A 16,683-nucleotide genomic window follows, 5' to 3' on the forward strand; every position below is an offset into this window, starting at 1 on the left:
TTTTGTTTTGTTAGAGAGAAGGCAAAGCACTTTCTTTTAGAGAGATAAAATGATTTTGAGCTTATTAAGTAATCAAGCGACCATAGTCACTGTTTCATAAATACCAATTATTTTACTGTTTCAGATACTTTTCTTATTTTACTTTGGAATCAAGTGACCATAGTCATTGTTTCATAAATACCAATTATTAGGGGTGTTCAAAACCGAACCAATCCAATAGAAAAACCGCAGACTGAATCAATCCAAACCGAAACCGCAAAAAATCGCATTTGGTTCGGATGTATTCGGATCGTTTTCTTACTCAACCGCATGGTTTGGTTCGGTTTGCGGTTTTTATTTTACAAATCGAACCAAACCAAACCAAACCAAACCGCAAGATAAGAAAAACACTAATTAAACATATGTCACCTAAACCAATACTCATAGAAACTCAATGGAAACTTCTATAAAATGACATATTTTTTCTCTTGTTATGTTTATTGTTTACTTTTTATTTCTAAAATAATTTTATGTGTTACTTGAACTTCTAGAGAATGATAAAATCTTAGTATTTGCATTCCTTACATAATAATACTTCCTCCGTTTCAAAATACTTGTCCAAGTCAACCACTTCACACATGCCAATGCACAATTTTGACCGTTAATATCTTTAATTATCTAAAGTAAAAAAATTATAAAAATTTAATATTTTGAAAATATTTGTCGAGACAAATCAAACAACATCTTACATGATAATATTTGTATTTATACATTAGTTAAAAAGTATGGTTAAAGTAAGTCAAGTGAATAGTGCACATTGCAAAAATTGGACATGTATTTTGAAACGGAGGGAGTATTATTTTTTGCACACTTTATTAATTTGGTTTATGTTTGTTGGGAATATTGTTAGATGAAATTTAAAACATTGTTGAAAACATTGCTGCAAATATGTTGTGTTTTACCTTTTTAACTTGATTTTAATGTGGAAAACAAAAAATTAAATTGTCTCGATAAAAACCGCACAAACCGATCCAACCCAAACCGCATTGGTGTGGTTTGAATTTTATTTTAAAAGTCAAACGAACCAAACCAAACTGCATGTTTTTTTATCTTGCGGTTCAGATGACTTTTATCTCAAAACCGAACCAAACCGCACCGCAAACACCCATACCAATTACTATCATTCTATATCATTCTGTCATTTGATTTTTTGAGTTTGAGTCTATTAGTATTTTTAATAATGTTCATGGCTCGAAGCATGCTTTTAACTATAATTGCTATAACATGCTTTTAACCTCTTTTCAAACCTTTATTACCATTTATAATGGTTTCAACTTTCAACACGTCCTTTTTCTTTTTCCAACACTCCACGCCATTTTCTCTCTTCCACCTAATAATTCAACACTCATTCAACTTTTACACTCTCCAATGATTTTTTCAAAAACATTCAACGCCTACCCCACCACTTTTTATTCCATATTCTTATTTAATTTTATATTTTTGTTTTTATGTTTACATAAAATTACAATTATCGATTATAATTAAATTAAAATAATAAACACTTAACAATTTATCTTTTAGATTTTTTTAAAAACAAAATTTATTTAAATAATTTATTTTTATTTTCTTATCTTATATTATTAATAAAAAGGTTCATCTTTCAATTCTACCCCAATATGATTATAGACAAAAAAGATTAAAACTTCAAAAGAAAAGCTAATAGAAAGATAATAATATTAAGATAGTGAAAAAATTTCTCTTTTTTTTTTTGTGTCCAAATCTAATGAAACACGATTCTATTTATAGACAAAAAAAAATCATGAATTTTGGTAAAAAAAAAAATTTAAAAAATTCATTTGCGATGAAATAATTGAGTTCAAATAATAGGATGAGATAAAACCAGTCAACCAACCAGCAAGCGCCGCGTGGCAATTTTCATCCACCCCATCTTCTCTCTCCGCATCTGGGGAACACCCACTCGCGCCTGTCTGGCGCGTGGGCTGCACGCGCGCTGGCAGCCACTTTTTTGACGCCGCGTGGCCTGCTCCTTGGCCCACCATTTCAGATTTCAATATGTTGATTTAATTCAACCAATATCAATCTACCTTATTTTTACTCCAACTCTCAACACACCATTGCATGCATTTTAAGAGTTGAAAATGATTTTCAACCCACCATTGCACTTGGTCTTAGAAAGACAAACTTACCAACGTTTTGATCAAATATATTGGAAAATGTAAGAATTCTGCTCTTCTCCCAACACATTTTGCTTGCGCCCAACATGATTTCTAGTTATACCCTTGCGTGAGTTAAGTCACGCTGCGTGACTTAACTCACGCACCTTATAAGTTCTGCGTGACTTAAGTCACGCACCACTGGCCTAGGCGCGAGTTAACTCACGCACATTGGCCGGTGGTCTGAGCTCATGAACAAACGTTTTTTGGACGGTGGTCAGGTTTTAAACCTTCAATCTACACGTTTTTTTACAACTTCTACACGTTTTTTTGACCACATTTATGGTGGTTATAACCTATACTACCATTCTCACCTATAAACCTATAAATACCCCTCCATACTTCCCTATTTCCTCACACCATATCAGTCTCTCTCCCTCCTCACTCTCTCCCTCTATTTCTCTTTTTTTTTCTTCAATAGTCTCTAGTCACTTGCGGTAAATGGTGGTCAGTTTTGAGGTAAATAGTGAGTAGCCAACTTGGAGGAAGTGATCAACCCTAGGGATAAAATTAAATTTGCTTCTTTTTACCCCAAACATTGTTTATCGGTGGCATTTAACATGCACAAGTGTAAAACTTGTGCACCATGCACAAATTTATTTCTACCATTAGATTAAATAGGTGGCCCAGTTTAGAATGCACAAATTCATCTTTTTGTGCATAAAACACAACTTGTGCATATAAGCCTGACAGCCATTGTGAGCCATTGATATATTAGTATTATATTCCAACGGTTCAGATCTGGATAGAGAAAGGCATGGGTGACCTGCTGATGTTGTTGCTGCTACAGTACACGCGGGTCCCACTTGTTGAATAAATCGGAATATTTTAATGTTTTTTTTGCAAATGTTGTATTGGGCTTATATAACAAAAAAGCCCATAAGAAAATGTTGTATTAGGCTTAATGGTAGAAGGAAATTATTAAATTTTCCTTAAATCATAATATAAATTAAATATACAATAAATCATATTTATAAATTAAATATACAATAAATTGTATTTATAAATTAAATATACATTAAATCAAAATTATTCACCCTAATATATTACGTATGTTAGTTTCCCGAATAAATTTAATATATATAATTGCGTATATATTAAATATACATTAAATCTTATATTAAATGTTACATTAATATATATAATTGCGTATTTATATATATTTAATATACATTAAATCTTATATTAAATGTATTAGGCTTAGTGCTATGATGTTGTTTCCCGAATATATATATTACGTATTTTGCCGTAAAAATAATAGATTACGTATGTTAGTTTTTTTTTTTTTTGAAGAAAACGTATGTTAGTTTTTTGTTGCTATTCTTTTAACACTTATTTGTTTTATCATTTTTAATCCTATATATTAATAGATTATTTTTTACTTTGTCTATAAAATAAAATTTTATATTTTATTCATTCATAAAGTATACAAACTGAACGAAGTAAAAAAAACAAAATTTTAACCAAAATTATATTGATTGTTATGATAAATTTAAATGACTAAATATCTTAAATATTTATGACCTCTAAAAAAAATATTATGAATAAAAAATGTCATTTTATGTCAGTTTACATTTATGACTTTCTTTATAAGATTATTTCTATTAGGGTAAGAGTTGTGGGTTTGACTAGTCGTTGTGAACTCTTGATAGATCAATTAACAATCTTTCAGGTAGTTTAGATCGAAGATTCTTGTTGTTAGGGTGAGAGTTGTAAGCTTGATTAGTCGATGAACAATTTGATTATTCATTGAACATTCATCAAAGTAATTTCCGTATAAGTTTCTTTCAATTAGGGTAAGAGTTGTGAGTTTGATCAATCGTTCAGACATCGATGAAGTAGTTTAGGAAAAATTGAATTGTCGTTACTGTGAGAGTTACGAGCTTGATTAGTTGGTAAATATTTTGATTAGTCATTGAACGGTTATTCAAGTACTTTCACTGCAAGATTCTTTTAGTTAGGGTAAGAGTTTTGAGTTTGACCAATCGTTCTGAAATCTTTGTAGTAGTTTAGGTCTAAGAAAATTGTCATTAGGGTGAGAGTTACAAGCTTGATTAGTCGGTAAAGAGTTTGATTAGTCATTGAACGTTGATCCAAGTACCTTCACTCGAAGATTCTTTCAGTTAGGGCAAGAGTTGTGAGTTTGATCAATCGTTTTGAAGTCTTTGTAATAGTTTAGGTCTAAGAAACTAGTCATTAGGGTGAGAGTTGTAAGGTTGATTAGTCGATAAATAGTTGGATTAGTCATTGAACGTGCATGTAAGTACTTTCACTGCAAAATTCTTTCAGTTAGGGTAAGAGTTTGATGAATCATTTTGAAATCTTTGTAGTAGTTTAGGTCTAAGAAACTTGTCATTATGGTTAGAGTTGTGAGCTTGGTTAGTCGGTAAATAGTTTGATTAGTCATTGAACGTTCATCCAAGTACTTTGACTCTAAGATTCTTTCAGTTAGGGTAAGAATTTTGAGTTTGATTAGTCGTTAAGAAGTCTTTGTAGTAGTTTAGGTCAAAGAATCTTGTCATTAGGGTTAGAGTTGTAAGCTTGATTAGTCGATAAATAGTTTGATTAGTCATTGAACGTTCATCCAGGTACTTTGACTCCAAGATTCTTTCAGTTAAGGTAAGAATTTTGAGTTTGATCAGTCGTTAAGAGTTTGGTTAGTCACTGAACGTTCAATGAAGTACTTTGACTCCAAGATTCTTTCAGTTAGGGTAAGAGTTGTGAGTTCGATCACTCGTTTTGAAATCTTGGAAGTAGTTTAGGTTGAAGAATCTTATCATTATGGTAGAGTTGTCATTAGGGTCATAGTTGTAAGCTTGGTTAGCGGATAACAAGAGTTTGATTAGTCATTGAACATTCATCCAAGTACTTTGACTCCAAGATTCTTTCAGTTAGGGTAAGAGTTGCGAGTTTGAATAGTCGTTCTGACATCTTCGAAGTAGTTTAGGTCGAAGAATCTTGTCATTAGGGTGAGAGCTGTAAGCTTGTTCCTAAGTTGACTAGTTTCTGAGGGGATAGTTCATACGATCGACTTACCTCTGGAAATTCGATCTGAGAAATTCTAGTTCATGTTTCCTTCTTATTACATTCGATCTGAGAAAATTTGTTTATAAACGTAAATGCAAATACGCTTGACTTACTAATATTTATTATGTGAACCGAAAATATTTACTAATAAAATGGTGTGATTTTTTTTTTTAAAAATAAATAAATAAGAGTATGATTTATTTTTTGAATAAATGCAATGAATTGAATATTAATTAAAAAAACTTAATTTCACTTTAATGTTAACTAAGTAAATGGTCCCTAAAAATATTCAGAATTTTGTTTTTAGTCCCTACAAAATAAAACCACACTTTTAATTAACCCTTTTTTTTTGCCAAATCATATTACTCAATTTCACTTTCCCTCTTATGCCAAAATAATCAAATTTCATATCCTCCCATTTCACTTTCCCTCTCATGCCAAAATAATCAAATTTCATCTCCCTCCAACCCTTCTATTTCACTATTTTCACTTGGCTCCAATATTTCCCCCCATTTAATTTCAAAGAAAAGTTCCAAATTAAATGAAACTATATTTCCATCTGTTCTATTATTCCTCTCCAAATCAAAACCTAAAAATAATTTCTTCTCACCGTCAATCCTTCTCTCTATCTCTTTTCCCCGAAATCTGAATCTGAATTTCTCTCTCTTCCCTTAGCAGAAATCACGCTTATCCTCTTCTCTCTGTTGCAATCCAGGAACAGCAAAAAGAGTTTCATAAGATGTTGAATAATTTAATTACATCACTGGAGTTATCAGAAAGCTTAATAACAAGAAATCACTATAATAGCTGCAAGGTAAATCATATTTCTCAACTTGAATCTACGACAACAGTTTTTAAGCTTTCAATTTTACTTTGTTTTATATGGTTTGTAGATTTGATTTGTATCGAGTAAGGATGATCAATTGATTATAGATAGCTATGTACTTTTCTTGGTGTGTTTTATTTATTATGTTAAATTAGTCGGCTAAAATTTAACATGATTTATAGGTTCTTGGATGACTGTAAATTTGCTTGTTTGATTTGATTTGCTTATCCTTTATTACAATATTATAAGTTTTTGGTTGATATAGATCATAGAAAGTAACATGATTTATCCACAGCTAAAATTTCTTGGAACTTTAATGCAAGGCGCTTGTATAACTGAGCTGCATATTTAGAAACTCAGTTTCCTAGAATTTTGTGTTTATGGATTTGAGCATCTGAGATTTTAAAAACTGCACATATATTCATGATACCAACAAAAAACAAAATTGAAGTGCCATAAAATCTTACTTTTAGGATATCAATGCATTCATGATATCAAGATTTGAGCAGCTGTGTTAGTTTTGTTTCATTTTTGTTTCACAACAATTCAGTTTTTGTTGTGTTGAAGTGCCACTATAGAATGAATTCACTTTCTAAAGCTAGTTTGCAGGTGATTGATATATAATTTGCTGCATAACGATCCAATATCTGCATAATTGTGCAGTTCAGCTTGGTTATTTTCTTAAGTGGTTTCATGATTTGATGGAGCTTAATATATTTTGCACAAGAAGCATTCTACTTGGTATATGACTTAATGAGAAGTTATTTCAAGTCGAATTTCTGTTTTGTGAAGTTTATATGGTAAGTAGCAGCCAGCTTAACTGGCTATTAAGCTGTGGTCAAGGAATCTATATAATTATTTTTTTTTTGCATAGTTAGATATTGAAATTGTAGTTGACTTACATCAAGTTGCAGTTTAACTTGTAAACTTTCAATTTATAAATGACTATGATGGTTTGTCCCTTGTGCTGATTTTCAATGCCGCATTACATTGGTGCATGCCATTCATTAAAATGTAAATGTTTCTCTGCCAGACAACTCTAAAAAGTTTATGTGAGCTAATTGCAGTTGCTTTTTTTTGTATTGAAATTGTGGTACATGAACTATCTTTGATAGATTTTATTGGTTAATTGTATGCTAGATTGAGATGGGGTGCTGCTAATTAGGTACTTAATATGATGCTAATGTTACCTATATATAACACCGTGCCGGAGTTCACCTCTGCCGCGCCGGAAAAGTGGTTGACGGCCATTTACTCCATTTTTGTCCTTCTTGGTGAGTTTCATCTTCCTTCCCTCCTCTAAAGTGTATTGTAGGAGTTTTGTATACGCATTTTTGGATTTTTGAATCAGGACATTATTTGAACAAGTTATTTTTGTTAAATCGGTGATTTTAAGCTTTCCAACAAGGCCTCAAATCTAGTGCAGTTTAGTAACAAAGTCAGAGAAATTCAAGTAAGTGTCATTATGATATTAAAACTACAAAACAGTTTTAGTTACAAGGTAGTAAGATAGTAAGATTAGTGATTAATAACTTTAAGTATTTAAATTTTGATTACTTTAGGATTAAAAAGAGGCACTTATGTAAATAGTTTTAGTTACAAGGTCAATTTAGTGTTCGATGAAATCACTAGAGTTTAATTTCTATTATTTTTAAGGATGTTTCTCTATATCCTATCCTACATTGACAAAATTAGTATCCTAAATTATCAAAGTTTCATGTTCTTGGTGCTTTATTTATTAACATATTGGTTGGAGTATTTCTGACTTGTTTTTTTATGGCTTGAATGGCTTAATGCTCTTTCTTTTATTGACCGACAACTTCCTATGCTTGGAGCAACTTGCTCGTGCATTGTGGATAGAGCAACGAAGCATTTGTTTCATTTTTGTGTGTGCATTTGTTTTCCAGGCTTAGATCCAAAAGACTTTTTGTGCGTGCATTTGTTTCATTTTGTTCATATTCGATTCAGTTTTTTGTTTCATTATTGTTCATTTTTGCCTTTTCTTTGGCGATTTTTTCTCTGTTTTGATGTTGTTATTGGCATTAGCCACACATGTTGAAATCTCATCTGTTATAAAAGTTTGTACTCTATGCTGTCAAACAAATGATGTTAACCCTGATGACAGAAAATTGCTTTGAATGAAAATTTCAATGTATTTGAAGTTATGGGTATAAAAAAGGAGGATGGTGTATCCAGAGAAAAAGGTAGACCCAAGAGTTGTCTAGAGAGAGTATAAAAGAAGAAAAGACACTCAAAAGTATAGTTCTGTGAGACATAATTTTTCTCCCACCATGCCAATTCCAATTATACAAGTAGAGCAAAAGGTAGAACATATACAGGTACAACAAGACAGAGTGTATTGTTTCACATGGATGTCAAGATACACGAGCAATTGGTATTAATGCAACACATGTTAGATCACTTACTTCAATTAATTTTTACATTGTTTCACTTGCAGATTGAGTATTTTATGTTTGTCACTATCACCATATTGAAATTAATTTTTATTCTTTTTTGGATGTGTCAGAAGGAAGATATTCAAGTCTGTCAAAATGTAATTTCAGACATAACAAATGCAGAGGTTGAGACACCATTTTCAACAAGTCACATTGATTGGAAGAAGACATTTGGGTGCAACTAATCTGCAGCGACTATTTTTTATTTTTCGCAATAAGAATAGCTATTGAGCTTTAGACACCATTGTTTATTTGCATAAGAAAAGATTATGTAGCCACTACTTTGTTCTAGCAATAAGAGTATCCATTAATTTTTTGATACTGCTACGTTTTTTTGATGTAATAAGAGCAGTACCAACTATTTGTTCAGCAATAAAATGATCAATTGAGGGGAGTTTGTGAATGTATATTTACTTTGCAAGTTGTGCAATTATGGAATATAAAATTCTGAAGGATCTGATCTTTTTGTTGCTTTTATTTCTAATGAAAAGAATCAGGCATGTACTATACCTTCTTATCAGACATAATCTGTTTATTTCAAGTTGATTCATGGGATACACTTTTCTATTCAGTTGTGTTTCTTTTCTTGTCTTGCCCTTGGTTGTAATTTCTCTCCTTACTTACTTGTAATTGCCTGAAGAAATAACAGATGTGACTTTAATTGTCAATCAGTTGCAAGCTCTCTCTCAATATTGTCCAAGTGAATTACTAATTAGTGAGAGTTGAATACAAACTTCTTATAGCATCATAAGCTTGCTAGTAGAAAGACACAAAATGACCCGAGTATCTCAAGCTGATATTGTATCTCCTTACAATTCAAAATACTTTGAGCTCTAAAATTATTGTGGGTGTCCCATGCAAGAAGAAAACCTATAACAAATTTCAACTCACCTACCTGGGTTGTAGTAATCGTATTGGATTCATTGAATCCTTCACATTATTTGAATAGTTTGGCATCGGGTCCTTGTCAAAAATCTGTTACACACAATATGAAGATAGCAGCATCGGGAGCGAAAATTCTATAACATGATGACAAAGTAGAATTAACAATTTCTTGAAATTCTACAATATGAAGATAAAATCCTTGTCTTAAAACACCCAACAGACTTGCTTCTGGTATTATGTTTTTCTTTTACAAGACTATGGTCATATGTTGTGATTTCAAGTGACCAAGTAACGCACAACAAAGCCTATGTCATCCTTGTTCTGAATTTTGTTGAAATAGATTTTTTTTAAAAAAGTAAATACGCATATTTGTTCATCAATTTTCAATCAGAATCTTCCAACTTTGTAATATGTGTAATCTCAAATAATTTGTTTTCCTGAATTCTTCCGAATTCTAATGAATTCAATCCACCGTTACTTGTGTTTTTTGTTTTACTATAGAGGTTTTCATTGCCTAATAATTCCAGAAATAAAGGGTTTATCAATTCAGATCTGAAGAACACAGTATCATCAAATGTTCATCAGGAAATAAGAAGTTTTTGGTGAAAATTATTTTTAATTGAATGGGTAGTAGAAACAAGGAGTTGTTGCTGCTGATAATGCTTTCCTTTTCAGTTGGATTCCGACTGCAAATTTGAAGCTTTAAGATTCAAATGTGGCGGTGGTCGGAGACAACATGGTGGTTCAGTGGCGGTGAGATTCAAGAGGGAAAAGGAGAAGTGAGATTCATGTACTGCAGAGACGTGTTAGTGTGAATTGCTACTCTGCATTTTTAGTTTTGGGGGGTGTATCCAGCAAAAACAATAAAACCAATATTTCCCAATATAATATGTTTTCTTTTATTAATTATTTATTTTTAGCAGGTCACCTGACCCCACCAAAACCTGCTGCTGTAGGTAAATGCACAAGTTGTGTTTTGTGCACAAGTATTGCATTTGTCCATTCTAAATGGGACCTAAATAGGTGTATTGTGGTCTATCTACATCATATCTTTATTTCACTTTATCTTCAACCTTATTATCATCAACCTCATGAGAGACCATGGAAACATGCATATGAATAACAACAATAAAAGATTGGAAATACAACATAGATCTAGAACACCTAATTTTTCTTTCTTCTCTAATCAATCGCCTCATTCATATGAAAATTGGTATTCAATTAGAGCTTGTTTTCACAAATTATTACTTGAATTCACATAAATTATTGCAATCATACCCAGTTTTGAACCCAACCTTGTTTTGTCACCATTTATGCACAAAAATTATCAAAAACACATAAAGCTTAGAATTAGACACTTAAATGCATTCAGATTCCAATTCTATTAGAAATAAATCGACTAAAACAAAATAACCATATCTGCAAATTAAAATAAAAACTGAATCAGATAGAAGGCAGAGGTTCTGTGATGAATGAGAACAGTAGCAGCATAACTGCATAATGGCCATGATTTACACAAATAAAAGTCGTTAAACATTGCTTAGATAGGATGCATTCCAGATCTTAGCTTCGGTGGAAAAAAGTTACAGTCTTTGAACATATGAGAAATGGGTACGAATTATTAAAATTGATTTCTCATGATAAAGGTGCATACAATAACTCATATAGATTGATGGGAGATGTCGGATGTTATTGTGCTAGTTAGCCTTTACCAGGTAATTACAACTAAGTGAAGGCAAAGTGATTAGTAATGGTGGTACTTGGTAGGTCTCTCATGTTGGTGAAGATAAGGTGAAAAAATGATATAATGCAGATGGACCATAATAAAATTAGTGCACCTATTTAATCCAATGGTAATTGAAGAACTTGTGCATGGTGCACAAGTTTTACACTTGTGCATTATAAATGCCACCCTGTTTATCGTGGGTAAAAAGCATCTTAAAAAGAACCAGATTTAGATTTAGTCCAAGGGTTGATGATGTATTTCCCCCAAGAAGGCTGCTCACTATTTACCCATGACTGATCACTATTTACCCCAAGAGGGTAAAAAGAAAATAAGTAGATTTAGTGAATTCAAATAAATGTATCAATTATTGTATTAATTCTATTAATAAAATGAGATGTTGTTATATGTATTAATTTTGTTCATTTCTTTTTATTTATATTTGCTATTATTTTCTGATTTTGTATTTAATGAATAAATCCGAATAAATATTAATTTAGTTCATTTCTTTTTATTTATATTTGTATTTATTTAATGAATAAATTCGAATACATATTTATTTTAGGTGCATAAATAAATTAGAATAAAGCAAATAAATAAATCTATACTATATATAAAGAAAACTACACCTTTCAGCACACTTTTGGGTTGGACTTTTCTTTTCAAAAATACCCTTAATTTTTAATTTTAATTTTATTTTAAATACAAATAACACATGTAACAAATAAATCTATACTATATATAAAGAAAACTACCCCTTTCAGCACACTTTTGGGTTGGACTTTTATTTCCAAAAATACCCTTAATTTTTAATTTTAATTTTATTTTAAATACAAATAACACATGTAACAAATAAATAAGAATAAATTTAATTTAAAGAGAAAACTCACACACAATTCCTTATGAATTGTTCTTACTGTTAGCCAGTTATAAAATAGCACGTGGATTACTAATCCATGTCACTAATCGTCCCCGTTAACCCTCTTTTACCTCCGTTAACCACATATCAAACTCACAAAAAACTAGCACAAAACAAAAACTCATGTTACTTTTTTATCAGCCGGTTTTATGTTGTACATATGTGTTGTTCCCCTCAATGCAATCGACAAAGATTGCCAAGTATTTTCATATCTTTTCCACGAGAAACAGTATTTCCATATTATTTTATTACTTCCACAGAAAACAGTATTTTCATTTAAATTTTATTATTTTATTAGTATAAGTTACTCTTCCCTAGCCTTTGATCAATTGTAAAAAACGTGAGCAAAAAATAATGGCAAAGATTGGACTTTAAATCCTCTAAAAAAAGATTAGTAAGAAACTTGAGCAAAAAATAATGTTAAAGATTGGACTTTAAATCCTATAAAAAAAAGATTAGTAACAAACGTGAGCAAAAAATATTGTTAAAGATTAGACTTTAAATCCTCTAAAAAAAATATTAGTAACAAACGTGAGCAAAAAATAATGTTAAAGATTGGACTTTAAATCCTCTAAAAAAATATTAGTAACGAACGTGAGCAAAAAATAATAATAAAAGATTAGTAACAAACGTAAGCAAACAATATTGCTAAAGATTGGACTTTAAATCCTCTAAAAAAAGATTATGACTCAAAATATTTTAGAAAAAGATTTGTTAGCACTATAATAAATATTAATATGTAGGGTTCTCACAGTTCATAGTTCGTTCCCGTATTATTTAGTTTTTCCCAACCTCTCTCATCCCTCTGCATCAGAATTCAGAATTAACCTGTAAGTTTTTGAGCCCGTTTGTTGTAGCTTTTTTTAGGAAAAAATCATTTTTTTAAAGAAAATAATCACTTTTAAGAATATTAAATCCGTTTGTTACAGATTTTTAAAATAATCAGAATCTAAAAAAAATCTAAAAACAGCTTCAAATGAGAAGCTGTTGAGAGTTGCTTCTCAAAAAATAGATTTTTTTAGAGGAGAGAGAAAATATGGATTTAAAGATTGAACTAATTTTGTAACAAAAAAATCGCTTTTATATAGCTGTATCCAAACAAACTAAATTATTTTTTAAAAAAAGTTATTTTTATTACGGTAAACAAACGCAAAATAGATTCTGATTTTTCATAAAATCTCTAAAAAATAATCTCTAAATTATTTTATGTAAAAATCACTTTTATTTTAATCTGTAACAAAAGCTATAACAAACGAGCTCTATATTTGACTTTGCTGATTTATAAGTGATTATGAGTCAAAAATAATTTTGTTATATGCCTTGACAATATTTTGTTTATAAATCAATATATCAATAATTTTCATTAATATTTAAAAATTTAAAAATTTAAATCAAAATTATACAAACAAACATAATAAAATAATCACATGCGTTAGCGCAGTAGAAAGAGTGGACAGACGGGCACGATAGTGCCCGTCTTTCCGCTAGTTAGAATAACGTAAATAACATAATTTGAATGAAGTAAATAAATAAATTAAAATAAAGTGAACAAATCATTTAGAAAATAAATAAATTAGAATAAAGTGAACAAATAAATTAGAATAAAGTAAATAAAATAAATTGAATATAGTAAATAAATTAAAAAAAGTGAGTGAAGTCACTCTGCGTGACTTAACTCACGCCACATGACTTAACTTGCGTAAATTTTTAAACTTGCGTTTGTTAACTAACACAGGGATAGTTTAAGTATTTCAGCTGAACGCGAGTGAAACTTGCTGGAAGAAGAGCAGAATTCAAAATGTAATTAGTTATATCTGACCACTTCTATCACTCGGATACTCAGGCTGTCATGGAGCAGGTGTCGAAGTCCATTCACTTTAAAAAAACGCACGACACTCATGTGTAAACAACCACTTCAGCTTTGTAGGATTTTATCAGATAAGAGAATGCATAGGAATATTGAGAGCTGATTAGAGATTGTAGATGATCAATTAACCAAAGTTTGTTTAAGGACGAATTGTCAAAGAACATTGAATGCTTATTTCTTTTTGCTCTTTAGTGGATTTGTTTTTCAGATTACTAGATTGTTGTTAAAAAAATTGTTAATCGCTAATGATTTCGGTCATTAGCAATTTAGTTATAAACATATAATATGACAAATTAATTAGGCAAAATTACATAATTCATCTCTTTACGTTGCAGTAACTACTTAAAACTTAGTTTTTTTTTTCGGTTACAACTACTTAATACTTAGTTGAAAAAAAGGTTGTTGATATATATTTTTATCCCTCTTATCTAAGATTAACAAAATACAAATGTAACTACAAGAAAGGCTCCACAACAAGAGTGTCATCAAAACATAATTACAACATTTTGTTTATCATTAGCAATAAAGCCACACGTTCCTTAAAAAAATAATAATAAAGCCCCACGTAAACATTTGAATGGTTGAATATGCCATTGATAATATCTTGCCCACCGAAAATCACAAAATTGTGATGCTTCCACATATACATAAGCCAACCAAATAAAATGAAAGTATTCATTAACATTTTTTCCATGAGATACCAAACCTTCAAATAGGACCACATGACAAATACTATTATTTGTCAATGCACAACCAATGCCAACCAAAACAATATATCCGACCATATATAATTTACAGAAATAAAAACATTGAGTAAATAGGCAATTCCCCCCCCCCCCCGCCCGAAATTGCAATGTCAAATATCCTCCTGTAGTTAACGAAACATCAATTACCCCCCTGAAATTGCATAACATTAATCAATTTACCCCCTCCGTCAATTTTTCTGTTAACTGTTTACGATTATGATCAATTACCCCCCTGAAATTTTACACTTATGTGCAAAATGGCCCCTGAACTTGAAAAATTAAAAAAATTTGAAAAAATTCTGGAAAAATATTAAAAAATTCTGGAAAATTGAAAAATTAATAAAAATGAAAAAAACGGAAAAAATTAAAAAAATAGGAAAAATTAATAAAAATAAAAAAAATCTGAAAAAATTTAAAAATTCTGGAAAAATTAAAAAAAATCTGAAAAAATTTAAAAAATCTGAAAAAATTAATAAAAATAAAAAATGATTAAAAAAATAAAATAATCTAATAAAATGAAAAATAATGAAAAAATTCTGGAAAATAAAAAATATTCTGATTAGTATATATGTCGAAATTTCGAAATTCTGGAAAAAATGTATTTTTCGAAATTCTGAAATTTTGATTAGTATATATGTTGAGCTTAGGTTTTTTCAGTGTATTTTTTCCCTTATTCTCGGTTTATAAATACACAAAAAGTTCCCGGTTTATAAATACACAAAAAATCCCGGAAAAAATACTAATGAAAATTTCGAAATTTCGAAAAATACATAAAAAACCTAAGCTCGGTTTATAAATACACATATTTTTTCCCTTATTCTCGGTTTATAAATACACAAAAATTCCCGGAATTTTTTTGAGAAATACTAATGAAAATTTCAAAAATTTCTCATTAAAATTTCTTTTTTCCAGAATTTCATTTTTATTTTTGAAAATTTAAAATTTCATTAAAATTTATTTTCCAGAATTTTTATTTTCCAGAATTTCATTAAAATTTAAAATTTCGAAAATTTCATTTTTCCAGAATTTTAATATTTTTAGAAATTTTGAAATTTTATTTTTTTCCAGAATTTTTTAATCTTTTTTATTTTTTTAGAATTTTTTCATTATTTTTCATTTTATTAGATTATTTTATTTTTATTAATTTTTCCAGATTTTTAAAAAAATTTCAGATTTTTTTTATTTTTATTAATTTTTCCTGATTTTTTTCATTTTTATTAATTTTTCAATTTTCCAGAATTTTTCAATTTTTTTTATTGATTTTTCATTTTTCCAGAATTTTTTAATTTTTTTTTAATATTTTTCTAGAATTTTTTAAAATTTTTCAAGTTCAAGGGGCATTTTGCACATAAGTGTAAAATTTTAGGGGGGTAATTGATCATAACCGTAAACAGTTAACAGAAAAATTGACGGAGGGGGTAAATTGATTAACGTTATGCAATTTCAGGAGGGTAATTGATGTTTCGTTAACTACAGGGGGGTATTTGACAAACCTTGCAATTTCGGGGGGGGGGGGGGGGGGGGGGGGGGAATTGCCTATTTACTCTAAAACTCAAATTACATTATTCAACACACAAAAATGATGCAAAATTTTGTGTCCATATGTAAATCAAATTTTTTTTTGTAAGGAGTCTATCATTAAACAATTTCCATACAAACAACGATATTTTTGTTGGAACCAGATTGGTCCAAGTGATATCATACAAAGGGGAGTCTACTATTGCTTCAAAATTATAAATCAACTCGTAAGTTTCTGTGACTGAAAACATGGCATTGAGACTAAGATCCCAAATCCATTCGTACTCCACATATTCCTGGAAGAAAAAAAATGTTAGGCATAAAGGAAGAAGGTCAAGGGGAAAACCGTAGGGTTGAATGTGAACGAGTAAGTGTGTATTGTTGAAAATAGAAGAAAATTACAAGATGTGTGTTGATTCTTGAGTCTTGAGTCTTGATCATTGTATCTCAAGTCAACGTCGGTTCATGTATGCCAAGAACCACGTCAACGTCGGTTCATGTAT

At 30.0% G+C, this 16,683-nt stretch overlaps 1 long non-coding RNA gene across 2 annotated transcripts; it reads left to right on the top strand.

Annotated features, from left to right (window-relative positions):
• The first annotated feature begins 5,819 nt into the window (after window positions 1–5,819).
• Window positions 5,820–8,929, top strand: LOC146940857 (uncharacterized). Of its 2 annotated transcripts, XR_015032176.1 has the most exons (4): window positions 5,820–6,054; window positions 7,207–7,340; window positions 8,192–8,478; window positions 8,594–8,929. It is a non-coding gene; the product is annotated as an uncharacterized LOC146940857 (long non-coding RNA). The 2 variants fall into 2 exon arrangements; XR_015032177.1 differs by lacking the exon at window positions 8,192–8,478.
• The last annotated feature ends 7,754 nt before the right edge of the window (window positions 8,930–16,683 follow it).

This window comes from Medicago sativa, chromosome 3 (assembly GCF_051527215.1).
Source record: "Medicago sativa cultivar Bolivia chromosome 3, Bolivia_mono, whole genome shotgun sequence".
In the NCBI taxonomy this organism is placed as follows: Eukaryota; Viridiplantae; Streptophyta; class Magnoliopsida; order Fabales; family Fabaceae; genus Medicago; species Medicago sativa.